The 13,291-nt window shown below is 45.8% G+C and overlaps 1 non-coding gene across 1 annotated transcript; it reads left to right on the forward strand.

Annotated features, from left to right (window-relative positions):
* Positions 1-724: 724 nt before the first annotated feature.
* LOC147913718 (U6 spliceosomal RNA) lies at positions 725-831 on the forward strand. The gene has a single exon (XR_015556415.1). It is a non-coding gene; the product is annotated as a U6 spliceosomal RNA (small nuclear RNA).
* Positions 832-13,291: the final 12,460 nt, after the last annotated feature.

Here is a 13,291-nt window from a genome sequence, read left to right on the forward strand (position 1 = left end):
CTGAGGTAATTTAATATTAGCTAACGTTTACCACACGCCAGGTATGTGCTAAGGGCTTTCTACGTACAATCTCATTTAATCCCCACGTTCCCATCTTACACTTGAGGAAAAGGGGGCACAGAGAAGTTCAGTAACTTGTGAGGACCGAGGGTCAGGGTCAGAGCTGGGATCTGAACTTAAGCTGTCTCACTCCACTATGATTTGAATTTAGGATACACAGGCAGGCCTTTTCTTGGCTCCCTGGCTTGCAGGAGCCATGGGCCACCTGGTGATAAGCTGGCCTTCCTTCCCTCTCAGTGTGGTTTAGAAGCAGAGTCTGAGGGAAACTGCAAAAGCAACCTTGTTACCATGGCAACAGCCCTGTTGCTGCAACTGCGATTTTAAAGCAGAATATCTGTCCTACCCGCACGCGCACGGGCCCAAGAGGTTCGCGCACCCCCAGAATGGCTGCACCTTCTGGGATTCTGGGGAGGTGAGTGGAGCCAAGGAAATTGGGCAGGCCCAGGGGTGAGGGGCCCTAGACCAGGCCCAGGGCCCAACTGCCATCACCCTGAGGCAACTTCCAAAATACAAAATGTTCAGAACAATGCCAATGAACAATTGCTCTTCTACTCAAAACCTGCAGTGGTTCCCAATAATCCGCCACGCTGGTGTGTTCCCCCGTGGGACATCAGAACGTGGACTGGCCATAATGTAATTTTTTCCCCTTAGAAACAACCACCTAGTGCTCGCTTCGGCAGCACATATAGTAAAACTGGAACTATATAGAGAAGATTAGCATGGCCTCTGCGCAAGGATGGCACGAAAATTCGCAAAGCATTCCCGCACCTCCTGCCACCCTTCGCTGATCAGCTCAGAAAAAACGATATCAGTTAAAGCACAACGTGTGGCACTCAATAGTGAAATTGTGATTTTTTTCACCATAAAAATTAATAATTTTAAAAAATTAAAAAAACAAAACAAAACAAAGAAACCAACCACCTAAATTCTACCTCTGCAAATCCTCTCCCATCTGGGCTCGTTTCTCTCCCCTACTTACCATTGACCACCTCTGACCCGGTGCAGACCTACTTTAATTTTCACCTTGACCACTGTAATAATGTCACTGTTCTCCAACTGCAAACATCCATTTGCTCAATAAGTACTTCTTCAACCTCTTGCTCTTAGCTGGAGGCTGGGCTAGGAGCTCAGGACTCAACAAGGAGCAAAACAGACCCGGCCCTGCATCCTGGAGTTGGCGGTCCAGCAGGAAATGCACACGAAATTGGCCATTGTCAAACCCAGTAATGCTGAGTGTAAAGATGTAGGGAGCTCAGGTGTCTTCAAAATGCCCAAAAGGACGAAGGTGAGCTGGGGGAGGGACAGGGTAGGGGACAGAGAGATGAGAGAAGAGGCTTGAGGGCTGGGCAGGGCTGGAGCCTGGAGGGTACCGTATACATGAGTCCACAGGCAATGAATGCAGCGCCCACTGAGGGCAACGGAGACAGGCAAAAAGTTCGTCCGGGTTCTAAACTGGCTGTGTCACCGCGGGGCTGACCAGGATTGCCCTGGGACCTGACAGCACGCTCCAGCCTTGGTCTCCTTTATAAAAAGGTAGGACTGGGTGAGATAGTCTTTCAAGCCTTTGAACAATTTTAAACCCTAGAGAAAGGTCAGGTTTGCAACACAGAAAGTTTTCTCAGGCTGAAGAAGGCTGCCCCTGGCCTCCCTCAATTCTCCCTAATCCATCCCAGGGTACCTGAAGTTACAGTAAAGGACCCCATCCCCTACCCATTAACTTGGAAAGTCAGGCTTTTTTTTTTTTCCAAAGTAAATTAGAAGATTAATGTATAATGGAATAGAGCTTTCAAATGTCAAGCTACTAGAACAATGAAGACAATTTAATAGAAGGTAAAGAACTGAAAAAAAATCTGGTCCTACACTGGAACATTACAACCAAGTGAAAATGGGTGAACTACATCTATATAGAAAGAGATCAGAAGTGGTCTCTAAAACATAATTGAGGGCCGGCCCCGTGGCTTGGTGGTTAAGTGAGCGCGCTCCACTGCTGGCGACCCGGGTTCGGATCCCGGGCTCGCACAGACGCGCTGCTTCTCTGGCCATGCTGAGGCCGTGTCCCACATACAGCAACTAGAAGGATGTGCAGCTGTGACACACAACTATCTACTGGGGCTTTGGGGGGAAAAAATAAATAAATAAAATCTTTAAAAAAAAAAAAAAAAACATAATTGAATAGAAGAAGGGGGCCGGCCCTGTGGCTTAGCAGTTAAGTGCACACGCTCCGCTACTGGCGGCCCGGGTTCAGATCCCAGGCGCGCACCAATGCACTGCTTCTCCAGCCATGCTGAGGCCGCGTCCCACATGCAGCAACTACAAGGATGTGCAACTATGACATGCAACTATCTACTGGGGCTTTGGGGGAAAAAAAAGGAGGAGGATTGGCAATAGATGTTAGCTCAGGGCCGGTCTTCCTCCGCAAAAAAAAAGAGGAGGATTAGCACGGATGTTAGCTCAGGGCTGATCTTTCTCACACACACACACAAAAAATAGAAGAAGGTTTCAGGATGGCCTGCGGAGCATGATCCCATACATTAAAGGTCTCATTTTTTTTTCATCTGTAAAACAAGGATTAAAAATAGTGCAACCTCACAAGTTAGTTGTGAGGATTAAATGAGTTTATGCTCCTGCAAGTGTTCAGAATGACACCTGTCACATAGTAATGGCTCAATAAGTGTTAGGCATTATCACTGTTCTTGTGTATAACTATTTTGGAAATGGAGGGAAGTAGATACGCCACAATCATAACAGTGGTCGGTGGCCCAGACGTTATAAACAAATAAACACTCACACAAATGCATAATTATAAATTATGATAAAAGCAAAGAAGAAAAGGGACCTGAAGGACAAATGTGGGAGTCAGCAAGTAAAGGGGAGGGGGCAAGCTTTGGGGGCCTCCTACCCGTGCACGGCTAGTCAGTGCTCAAGAATTAGGAGGATGAGACAATGCTGAAGGGAAAGGGTTATTAAAAAGAAGCTGAGAACTAGACATCCTTGGGTGGAGTCTCCGCTTATTCCGAAAAGAATAGATGGAATCTTCCCCCAAATGCAAGTCCCATTGTGTCATTTCTAGGCTTAAAACCCACTCCGTGGCTCTCTGTTCTGGGGATAAAGACCAAATTCCAGGTTCTCCGGCAAAATCTGGCCCCACATCCCTCCTCCATCTCTCTGATGTCTGGCCTCTGCTGCCCAGATTTTCCCACCCGAGGGCTGGTACAGGAATAGTCCTTTGGCCCAGACAGCTTGTCCTCAGGCCATGCCCCATCCTGCCTTCTCCCTTGATTCACCTTAAAGGTACCACTCTCTGTACCGTCCTTCTCTGTGCCTTCCTAGCACTTGCTCCGTGTGGAATTAGACATTCACTCATTTAACTTGCTCATGTCACCCGGGTGACTGCAGGGGCTGTTTTGTTTTGTTTGCACCCCCCCCCAACAAGTGTCTCCAGGGCCTGGCACATGGGAGGCACCAGACAGACACAAAGTGCTGAGGTTCCATGTCCTGGCCATCCAGGCCATCCACAATCCCCTTTGAGTGACCTGGTATGTCTCACCTGTTTCCTACAAGACTTTCTCTCCCTGACACGCCTCCATTCACCTTACTAACACCTAAATAACCTTTAGCTCTAGATCTAGAGGCTGCCTCTTCTGAGAAGCCCTCCCTGACCCCCTCTCTGGATGTTCACACTGTGTTGTAATTGTCCCCCTCCCGTTGTCCCACTGTAGTGCCTCTGCTTCTCCTGGAGCTTAGATTCCAGTGGAAGGAGACAGAAAATGAAAAAACAAATAGGAAAAAATATACAGTGTTATGGGGAGAAGGAAGTAGGCAGTATGGGAGGAGAGGTGGCCATTTGGGGTAGAGTGGTCAGGGAAGTTCTCACTGAGAAGGGTGACATTTAAGACCTGAAGGAGGAGAGGGACTGGGGAGCTATGCAGACATCTAGGGGAAGAGCAGTCTAGGCCAGGGCAAAGACCCTGCCCCGATGGAGTGAAGCCAATGTGATTGGAGCTAAGAGAACAAGGGGCAGAGAGGAGGAGAAGAGGGTAAGGAAGAAGGAGGGGTGGCTCAGAGTATGTAGACCCTGAAACCACTGTAAGGCCTTCGGCTTTTACTCTGAGTGAGGTGGGGAAACTTTGCATGACTGTAGGCTCAGGAGGGGCAGGATCTGACTTAAAGGACCAGTACTCACTGCACCCGCCCCAGTCAGGCTGAGTCCAGAGGACAGAGAGATGCTGCTCATGGTCTGACACAGGCCCCCAGAGGCTCCCAGGGCAGTGGGGTGCCCCCCAACCGAATCAGATTTGCATTGTAGAAAAGTCACTCCCACCAGCACGTGGATGGACTGGAACACTTTGCCTGACTTGTATAGTGTGTTCTGATAGAGATTTATTAAATATAAATGAGTAAGACAGACAAGTTCCACTTTCAGTTTCTTCTTCTCCACTTTCTCCTGTCCTGCTTGCCTTCCTTTCTTCCAGAAACATTTTTTCAAAGCCTACTATACTAGCAGTAGGACTGGATTATAACCCATCGAATAAAATATCCACAAATCCATACTGATATAAATGAATAACTGAATAAATAAATAAATGAGGAGGGGTAGGGACAGCTCTTTATTACAGAAAGATTCCAATTAATAAATGCAGAAGGAATGAGGGAAATTGAAACTCACCATTAGAACACCACAATAATGATCATTGCAGGCAAGATCCATCCATGGATGTGAAAATTAGCGGGCAAAAGTTTGAGGAGAAACAGAATATTTGCATTGTCTAAAAATATCTCCAAGATGTTTATTAACTACAAAAGGAAAAATAATCATTGGACAGTAGAGAAATGTGGCAGACACCATCATAGCTAAGTGATTAAGCTTAACATCCCAGGAATTAGGCATATCAACCTCATGTACCCCCTGAGGCACCAAGAAGAGGGTCACTTGTGTGTTATTTTTCCCCAGAAGGCATAACCTCAATCTAATAATGGGAAAACATGAGACAAACCCAAAGTGAAGGCAATCCTACAAAACACATGACCAGTACTCTCCAAAAGTGTCAAGGTGAAGAAAGATAAGGAAAGACTGAGGAATTGTTACAGATTGCAGGGAGGGGGAAGGACACTGATGGAAAAATTGGTGAAATCTGAATAAAGTCTGTAGTTTAGTTAACAGTATTGGGCCAATGTTATTTTCTTGGTTTGAATCATTGTACTATGATTATGTAAGATGTTAACCTGAGAGGAAGCTGGCTAAGAGGATATACGGGAACTCTCTGTGCTATTTTTGCAACTTTTCTGTAAGTCTAAAATTGTTTCATGGGCCTGCCTGGTGGCTTAGCGGTTAAGTGCGCGCGCTCCGCTGCTGGCGGCCCGGGTTCGGATCCACATACAGCAACTAGAAGGATGTGCAACTATGAATGCAACTATCTGCTGGGGCTTTGGGGGAAAAAATAAATAAATAAATAAAATTATAAAATTGTTTCAAAATAAAAAGCAAAAAAAGAAAAAATTTAAGAAGCCTATTTTAAACCTAGTATCCAGCTTATGATCTCTAAATACCATTTCCCTCTAAAAGGAACCAGGGCTCTGTAGAGAATGGCTGATTCCAGGTCCAGGGCAGAACGTAAGAAGAGTCTGGAAGATCTGGAAACACCAGCTAGCAAAGAAGCTATCAAGACTAAAGGGTTGTGTCCAAAGGACTCTGGAGTCCAGGTGAAGAGAGTTCCACAGTCCAAAAATGGGATAATTTGAACACCGATAAGAATAATAATTGTAATGGACTAAAGCACATCAAATGTTTAAATCCATGAGTTCACAATGATACTAAAAATAATAATTTTTTAAAAACCTACTTTGTCACCTTTGATGGGTCCTGGAGAGACAACTCATTATTCTGAAGACTGGTAAATAAAGGGCAAGAAGGAAGCGTTTATCCCGCCCTTCCTTTAGGATCTGTACCTCAGAGGAATCGAATAGGTGATGAGGGGAAGTTTCTCTTCACAGAGGTATCCAGCTAACAGTAGAAGAGAGAATGATCAAATCGGATGGTTTTCATCTTGCAACCCGTCATGAATTAAGGGATCTAAACATTAAACAACAATGGCTGCTTTGTCACCCAAAGAAAGACAGCCAGACATTATTTGCCCCCTAATGAAATCACATAATACCTCCTATGAATTAGTCTTGTCAAAAAACTCTAATCTGAATCTAATCAGGCTCTAGATTAAGCTATCCATTTACAAGAAATACAAAGGACAGAGAAGCTTGTTCAATTATACCACAGGGATGCAATCAGCAAACTGTGGGATATGGTGGGACAAATGATGTGTTTGCAAAATACAGATGGAAGGTGAAACTATGGATAAGAGAGACCTAAATGACATGTCAACTAATTGCACAGTGCGGTCCTTATTTTTATCCTCATTAAAAAAAAAAGTAACTCTAAAATGGAAACATCTATGCCATTTATGAGATTATGGGAAATTTGAACACTGGCCACTTGATAATATTAAGGAATAATTATATATATCTTTTTAGTTGTAATGGTATTGTGGTTATGTATATATATTTTTAAAAGGCCTTATTTTGAGACATGCTGAAATATTTAGAGAAGAAATGGCATGGTAGGGCCGGCCCTGTGGCTTGGTGGTTAAGTGCGCGCGCTGCGATGCTGGTGGCCCGGGTTCGGATCCCGGGTGTGCATCGAGGCACCACTTCTCCGTCCATCCTGAGGCCGAGTCCCACATACAGCAACTAGAAGGATGTGCAGCTATGACATACAACTATCTACTGGGGCTTTGGGGGGAAAAAATAAAATAAATTAAATCTTTAAAAAAAAAAAAAAATGGCATGGTATGTAGGATTTACTGTCATGGGATACGTCATGGAGGTGTGGATGGGGCATGGCCAGGCATCTGTTGATGGCTGGGCTGGCAGAGGTTCATTATCCTATTCTGTGTATTTTTTGGTGTGTATCCAATATTTTACATAATAAAAAGTCTTTTAAAAACGTCTGCAATCTACAACCTAGAGATAACAACTATTAACATTTTGTAGTCTACAAGTGTCAATCGTTTTAAAAATACATGTGTATGTGCCTGTGTATTCTATAAAATTTGGATCATACAACATATATCCCTTTAGCAACCTGTTTCTATAATATATATTTTGTTTTTTCTTTTATAATATACTATCTTATCGATAAATATCCTACCACTGTAGAATTTTTTTTTTTTTTTGTGAGGAAGATCAGCCCTGAGGTAACATCCATGCTAATCCTCCTCTTTTTGCTGAGGAAGACCGGCTCTGAGCTAACATCTATTGCCAATCCTCCTCCTTTTTTCCCCCAAAGCCCCAGTAGATAGTTGTATGTCATAGTTGCACATCCTCCTAGTTGCTGTATGTGGGACACAGCATCAGCTTGGCCAGAGAAGCCGTGGGTGGGTGCGCACCCGGGATCCGAACCCGGGCCGCCAGTAGCCGAGTGCACGCACTTAACCGCTAAGCCTAGGGGCTGGCCCAACTGTAGAACTTTTAAAAGTCTTTTATGCCCCAGGTGCTGCAGATGCGGTGTTAAAGCAGCCTCCATCTAGGAGAGTGAGCAAATGCACCTCTGTGACTCAGTTTGCTCCTCCATAATGGGAGTGCCCTTTCTACCTCCCAGCTGCATGGTTTCAAGGACAGAATATTCACTCTGCTGCCCATGCCTCCCTTCCAAGGGACACCTGGGCTTGATTATAGGCAGTACCTCCACCCCTCAGAAGGAAAGTGTCCAGGGTGCAGCAGGCACTTAGTAAGTTATGTTAATGAGCTCCACTTCAGAGCCCGGGGTCTCATTTGATTATCACTACGTTCTTGTCATTCACATCTTTCTCTGGGAGGTGTCCCTGACGTCCAGGCTGCATCAGGGACTTCTCTCCGGCCCCAGAGTCCCTGTCCGCTCCCACGGCTGCACGGGGTACCGTGGCCTCTCCAGCTTCTCCAGAGGACCCCGAGCTCCGCAGGCCCCCAGCGCCTGGCAGAAGGTCCGGCACAGAGGAAACTCTCATAAAAGCGCGGTGACTAAATGAAACATGAGAAAAAAGCCACGCAGAGTGCGTGTCCACGGGTGTGTGTGTTCAATCAAACCCCAGAGCCGACTACTCCTTAGCGCCTTTTTACAAAACGAAGCGCCGAGGCAGTTGAGGAAGAGTTGGCCGAGTTGTTGCCCCGTCCTCGGGAGGCGGGAGGACAGGCCGAGGCGGCGGGAGGAGGCTCGCGGTGCGGAGCTCCGGCGCGCGGGGCACAGCGGGCAGGAGGAGGGGCCCCTTCGTCCCCCTCCACTTGGCTGCGCTCAGTGAGTCCTGGGGTTGAGAAAAGGGAGAGGGAGCCCCGGGAGGGTGTCTGGGGCCGGCTCCTCCCCATTTGGCAATCCCGATTGCTCCAGACCGAGCACTCCCCCTCGCCCACACTTCCTCCTAGTCTTCCCGCCTCTCAGCCTGCGCTGGCTCGGGTCTGGTTTGCCCTGGGCCTGCGCCCACACCCAGGCCCTCCCTCCCTCGGGCTTGTTTACCTGGGGCGGCGCGGGATGCTGTGGAGTGTGCACCACCGGCCTCACTCAGCCTGGGGGCCAGGGGTTATAGCGTGGGAGCTGCTTTGTTTCTGCTCTGAATGAGGGCCATCGGTCCAGATGGACTGTGGTTAGTGGAGCTAACGAGGAGTTGCTGGAGAGAGGGAGCCCCCTTGTTCAGCTTACAGAGCCTGCAAAGGCACTTGTTGCCCAGGCGGTGGAAGCTGGGCTCCTCTGGGCAGGACCCATCGCCCATCTCTATGAGGGTCCTCAGTCTGCAGTACAGGGCCTGGTATTTTGGTGGGGGAGAGGTGGGGAGGCTTGGGAAATATTTACTGAACGAATGAATGAGTGAACCATGTTAATTACAGCTGCAGTGGCCACATGGCAAAGTAAAAAATAACAAGAGTTCCAAAGTCAAGCAGACAGACCTGGGTTCAAATCCTTTCTCTGCCACTTTCTAACTGTGCGACTTGGGCAAGTCTCCTAAAACGTTCTGAGTCTCGGGTTCCTCAACTGTAAAATGGAAGCAAACAATTCTTCCTTATTTATGAGATTTATGTGAGATGTTTGTAGAGCGTGTGGTCACTATTGTTGTTAGTGCTGTTTACTAATTAAACACATATGCATCAAGCGCCTACCACGTGCCAGGTACTTTCTAGGCACTGGGAGCAGATCACTGAACAAAACACACCCAGACCCCTCTCCCCATGGGGTTTACATTCAGGCAGAGGAGAGAGACAACAAAGGAAAAATGAGTGAATGGAGTGGCATGTTGGAAAGTGACAAATGCCATGGGGGAAAACAAAGTAGGGAGGCAGGGATGAGGAGTGCAGGGGGGATTGGATTGTCATTTTAAATAGGGTGGCCCAGTAGGCCTCATTGAGAAGGTGGCATTTGATCAAAGGCTGGAGGTGAGGGAGACAGACGTGCCAGTATCTCGAGGAAGAGTATTCGCAGAGAAGGCACAGGGCTGTGCAAAGCTCCCCAGGCGAAACCTGCCTGCGGTGGCTGCAGGCGAGTGAGCCAGGAGATGAAGTCAGAGGTAAGGTGGCCAGCTCACACAGGGCATTGCAGGCCACTGTGAACTTGGCTTTTACACCAAGTGAAGAGCAGCTCCTGCAGGGTTTTGAGCAGAACGACAGGATCCGACTTACATTTTAAAAGGATAACCTACACTCCCAGGTTGAGCATAGACTGTACCAGGGAAAGGAGAAAGGCCAGGAGAACAGCTGCAGAAACCCGGGTGCCAGGTGCCAAGTAGTGGCAGGGGAGGGGGTGAGAAGTAGTCGGATTCTTGGTCTATTTTGAAGGTAGAGCAGCTTGGTTTCCTGAGGGGTTAGATGTGGAGTGTGAGACAAAGAGAGGAGTCCAGGATGCCTGCAGGGTTTTGAGCCTGAACAAGTGGAAGGAATCAGTTCCCACCAACTGAGATGGTCAAGGCTGCAAGTGAAACAGGTGTAGCGAGGAGATCAAGAGATCAGTTCAGGATGTATGAAGGTCTAGATGTCAGTTAGATGTCCACACGAAGATATCTAACAGGCTGATGTGATGTAAATTTGGGAGTTGTTAGTACTGCTACGACTGTTTTTCCTCCACTCTCACACTTGGTCCTCACACCAGCCAGTGAGGAAGGCAGGGCAAGAATTATTCTCCCAACTTGATAGAGTGGAAATTCCATGAAGGGTGTATACCCCAAAGAATTGAAAACAGGTATTCAAAGAAATACTCGTACATGAATGTTCATAGCAGCACTATTCACAACGGTCAAAAGGTGGAAACAACTCACAAGTCCATCAACTAATGAATGGATGTATAAAATATGAGACACCCATATGTGGAATATTATTCAACCATAAAAAAGGAACAAAGGACCAATACGTGCTACAAGGTAGATGAACCTCAAAAACATTACTGAGTGAAAGAAGCCAGTTACAAAAGGCCACCATATTGTATGATTCTATTCATATGAAATATCCAGGATAGGTAAATCTATAGAGATGGCAGGCAGATTAGTGGTTGCCAGGGGCTGGGGGGAGGGGGAGATGGGGAGTGACTATATAGCGGGTACCGGGTACCAGGTCTCCTTTGGGAATGACGAAAATGTTTTGGAACTAGATAGAGGTGATGGTTGCATAACATTGAAAATGTACTAAATGCCATTGAATTGTACACTTTAAAATGGTTAACATTTTGTTATGTGAATTTCACTTCAATTAAAAAAACAAAAACAAAAAACCTCTCTGAAGAACCTAATGCCGGGCTCCATGGTGCCCTGCCCTGTGCAGTGACTCGCACTGCTGTTCTCCACGAGGCCCAGCAGCCTGTGGCGTGTGAAGGACTCGCATGGCTTCTCCAGCTGCTGCGAGAAGAAGAGCCCAGAGAAGCAAGGGGATGTGTCCCCTTCAAGGTCAGTCTAGGGAAACTGGATTTCCCAAACCCCAAACCAGGAAATGTGGTCTGACAAGCATGGGATTCACATCTCAGATCAGCCCTGCCCTGGGAAACCTGTGGCTGGGGGTTGTTGTCGTCAGAGGGAGCTTGTATTTCCGGGTTTGTTCTGCTTGGAAAGGAAGGAGCAGGAGCAGCCAAGCGGGCTTCTCCGAGCTTCCATATTTAACTCTTCAGTCCAAGGCTCGCAGAGCTGGAAGGGTCTTCAGAGATCATCTATGAGGAAATGTAAGCTCCAAGAAGATAAATACTTTCTCCCAAGTCACACAGCCAGTAAACAGCTGAGCTGGGACTAGGAGGAAGGGAACCAACATTTATCTAGCACCAACTCTATGTCCAGGAGCCTCACGGATGTTATCTCAACCACCCTGTAGAGCAGGTGTTAGTAGTTCCATTCTGCAGATGAAATTCAGAGAGGTTTAGTGACTGGGCTGACACACAGCTATTAAAAGGCAGGGCTGGCCGTTGAATAGAGGTCTACCTGACTCTTACAACCTGTAACTCTTACTAGGTTCTTCTCTGCCTTGCTCACATATGTATCCCCATGCCGAGAGAATGAATGAATGAGTCACACCAAGCTCTTTCCACCCTCCCACACCTCCATCCAGGTTCACCCTGCTCACGGTAAACAGACTGCTCCAAGTTATCAGAGCTCTGGGGCACTCACAATGTTGCCTTGGTAACCGAACTTTTAGAAATAACAGCTGCAGGCAATCCAGGACAAAACCAAGGAACCCTTCTCTTGCTAAACTAGTTAAGTCTTTTCTGTCCAAGCTGACAAGGGTTAGCACAAAGCAGCAAAGAGCTAGAGGAGAGACTTCCTCACATACCTTATTGTTATTGACCAAGGACCCTTTGTTTGTTCATCCCACCACTGTCACCTTCACCACAGATCCAAGGTTTAAAAAATGGTCTGCTGAGGATATCTGCCTTTAAGCAGTAACTAAATTGTACCCCACTCTTTATACAACAACAATTACAGAGCCACCACCTAGCGAGCTTCAGATCAGCAGGAGATAACCACCGTTCCTCCACCGGGTTGATAGCATTTTAACCCAAAGTAGGAAACTTGACAGTTTTGCTAGGTAGTACAAGCTGGTAGGGTCTGGACTTGTTGAAATATTGAAAATATCTTCTTAAGGCCATTCCAAATAAAATAAGAAGTGAGAATGAGGAAATAACCACAGCCACAAAAGCCTTAAAAGAATTGTGATGATTATGCGAGTAAATGAGAAAGCCTGCACTAAAGGAATGGTTTTCTAGGAAACCATAAATTAACAAAATTGATCCTGGAAGACAATTAAATTCTAAACAGACCAAATATCACGTAAGAAAATGAAAAATGTATCAAGGAGCTATTGTCCCACCCACAAACGAAAAAAAAAAAGGACCAGGTCCAAACATGTCTTTAGGTGAATTGACCAAAACTTTAAGGAGTGATGAGTAAAAATGCCGTTCAAATGGTTCAATTCTAGAAATAATGATAATAATGATAATGATAAAGCTGCTACAATTATTGAGTCCTCATGTGGCAGATGTAGTTCTAAGCATTGTATTCATTTAATTCTCACAATAATCCTGTGAAGAAGACAAATTATTGTCCCCATTTTAGAAATGAAATAACTAAGGCTAAAGGAGTTAAATAACTAGTCCAGGGCTATACAACTAGTAAATGGCAGATCCAAATTTGAACCTAGTGAGTTTAGTTCCAGAATTCACTCTCTTAACCAGCATGCTAGGTCAACTCTTCCAAATTCCTTTTATGAATATTATATATCAATACCCAAATCTGTCAAAGATAGCACAAGAGAGGAACACTACAGACTGGTCTCATTTATGAATATAACAGCACAAATTGTAAACCAAATGTTAGCAAATAAAATCCAGCAGCACATAAAATTATACACCACAAATGAGTAGGGGCATACCGGGAATACAGAAAGGTTCAATATTAGGAATACCATTAATATTATTCATCATATTGATAAATCATTGGAGAAACATTGCATGATTATTACATAGATGCTGAAAAGGTATTTGATAAAATTCAAAAAGCCATGCATGATTTAAAAAGAAAATTCCTTAACAACAGGAAGGGAAGGATGCGTCCTTAAAATACTGTTATACACACACACACACACACACACACACACACACACACCTCAAGCCAAAAGCCAATTTGTAAGAAGAAAATACTAGAATACTATAAGCATTCTCACTAAAGTCAGGACAAAAAAGAATATC

This window comes from Ceratotherium simum, chromosome 25 (assembly GCF_057802395.1).
Source record: "Ceratotherium simum simum isolate JZ-2026a chromosome 25, ASM5780239v1, whole genome shotgun sequence".
NCBI classification, from domain to species: Eukaryota; Metazoa; Chordata; class Mammalia; order Perissodactyla; family Rhinocerotidae; genus Ceratotherium; species Ceratotherium simum.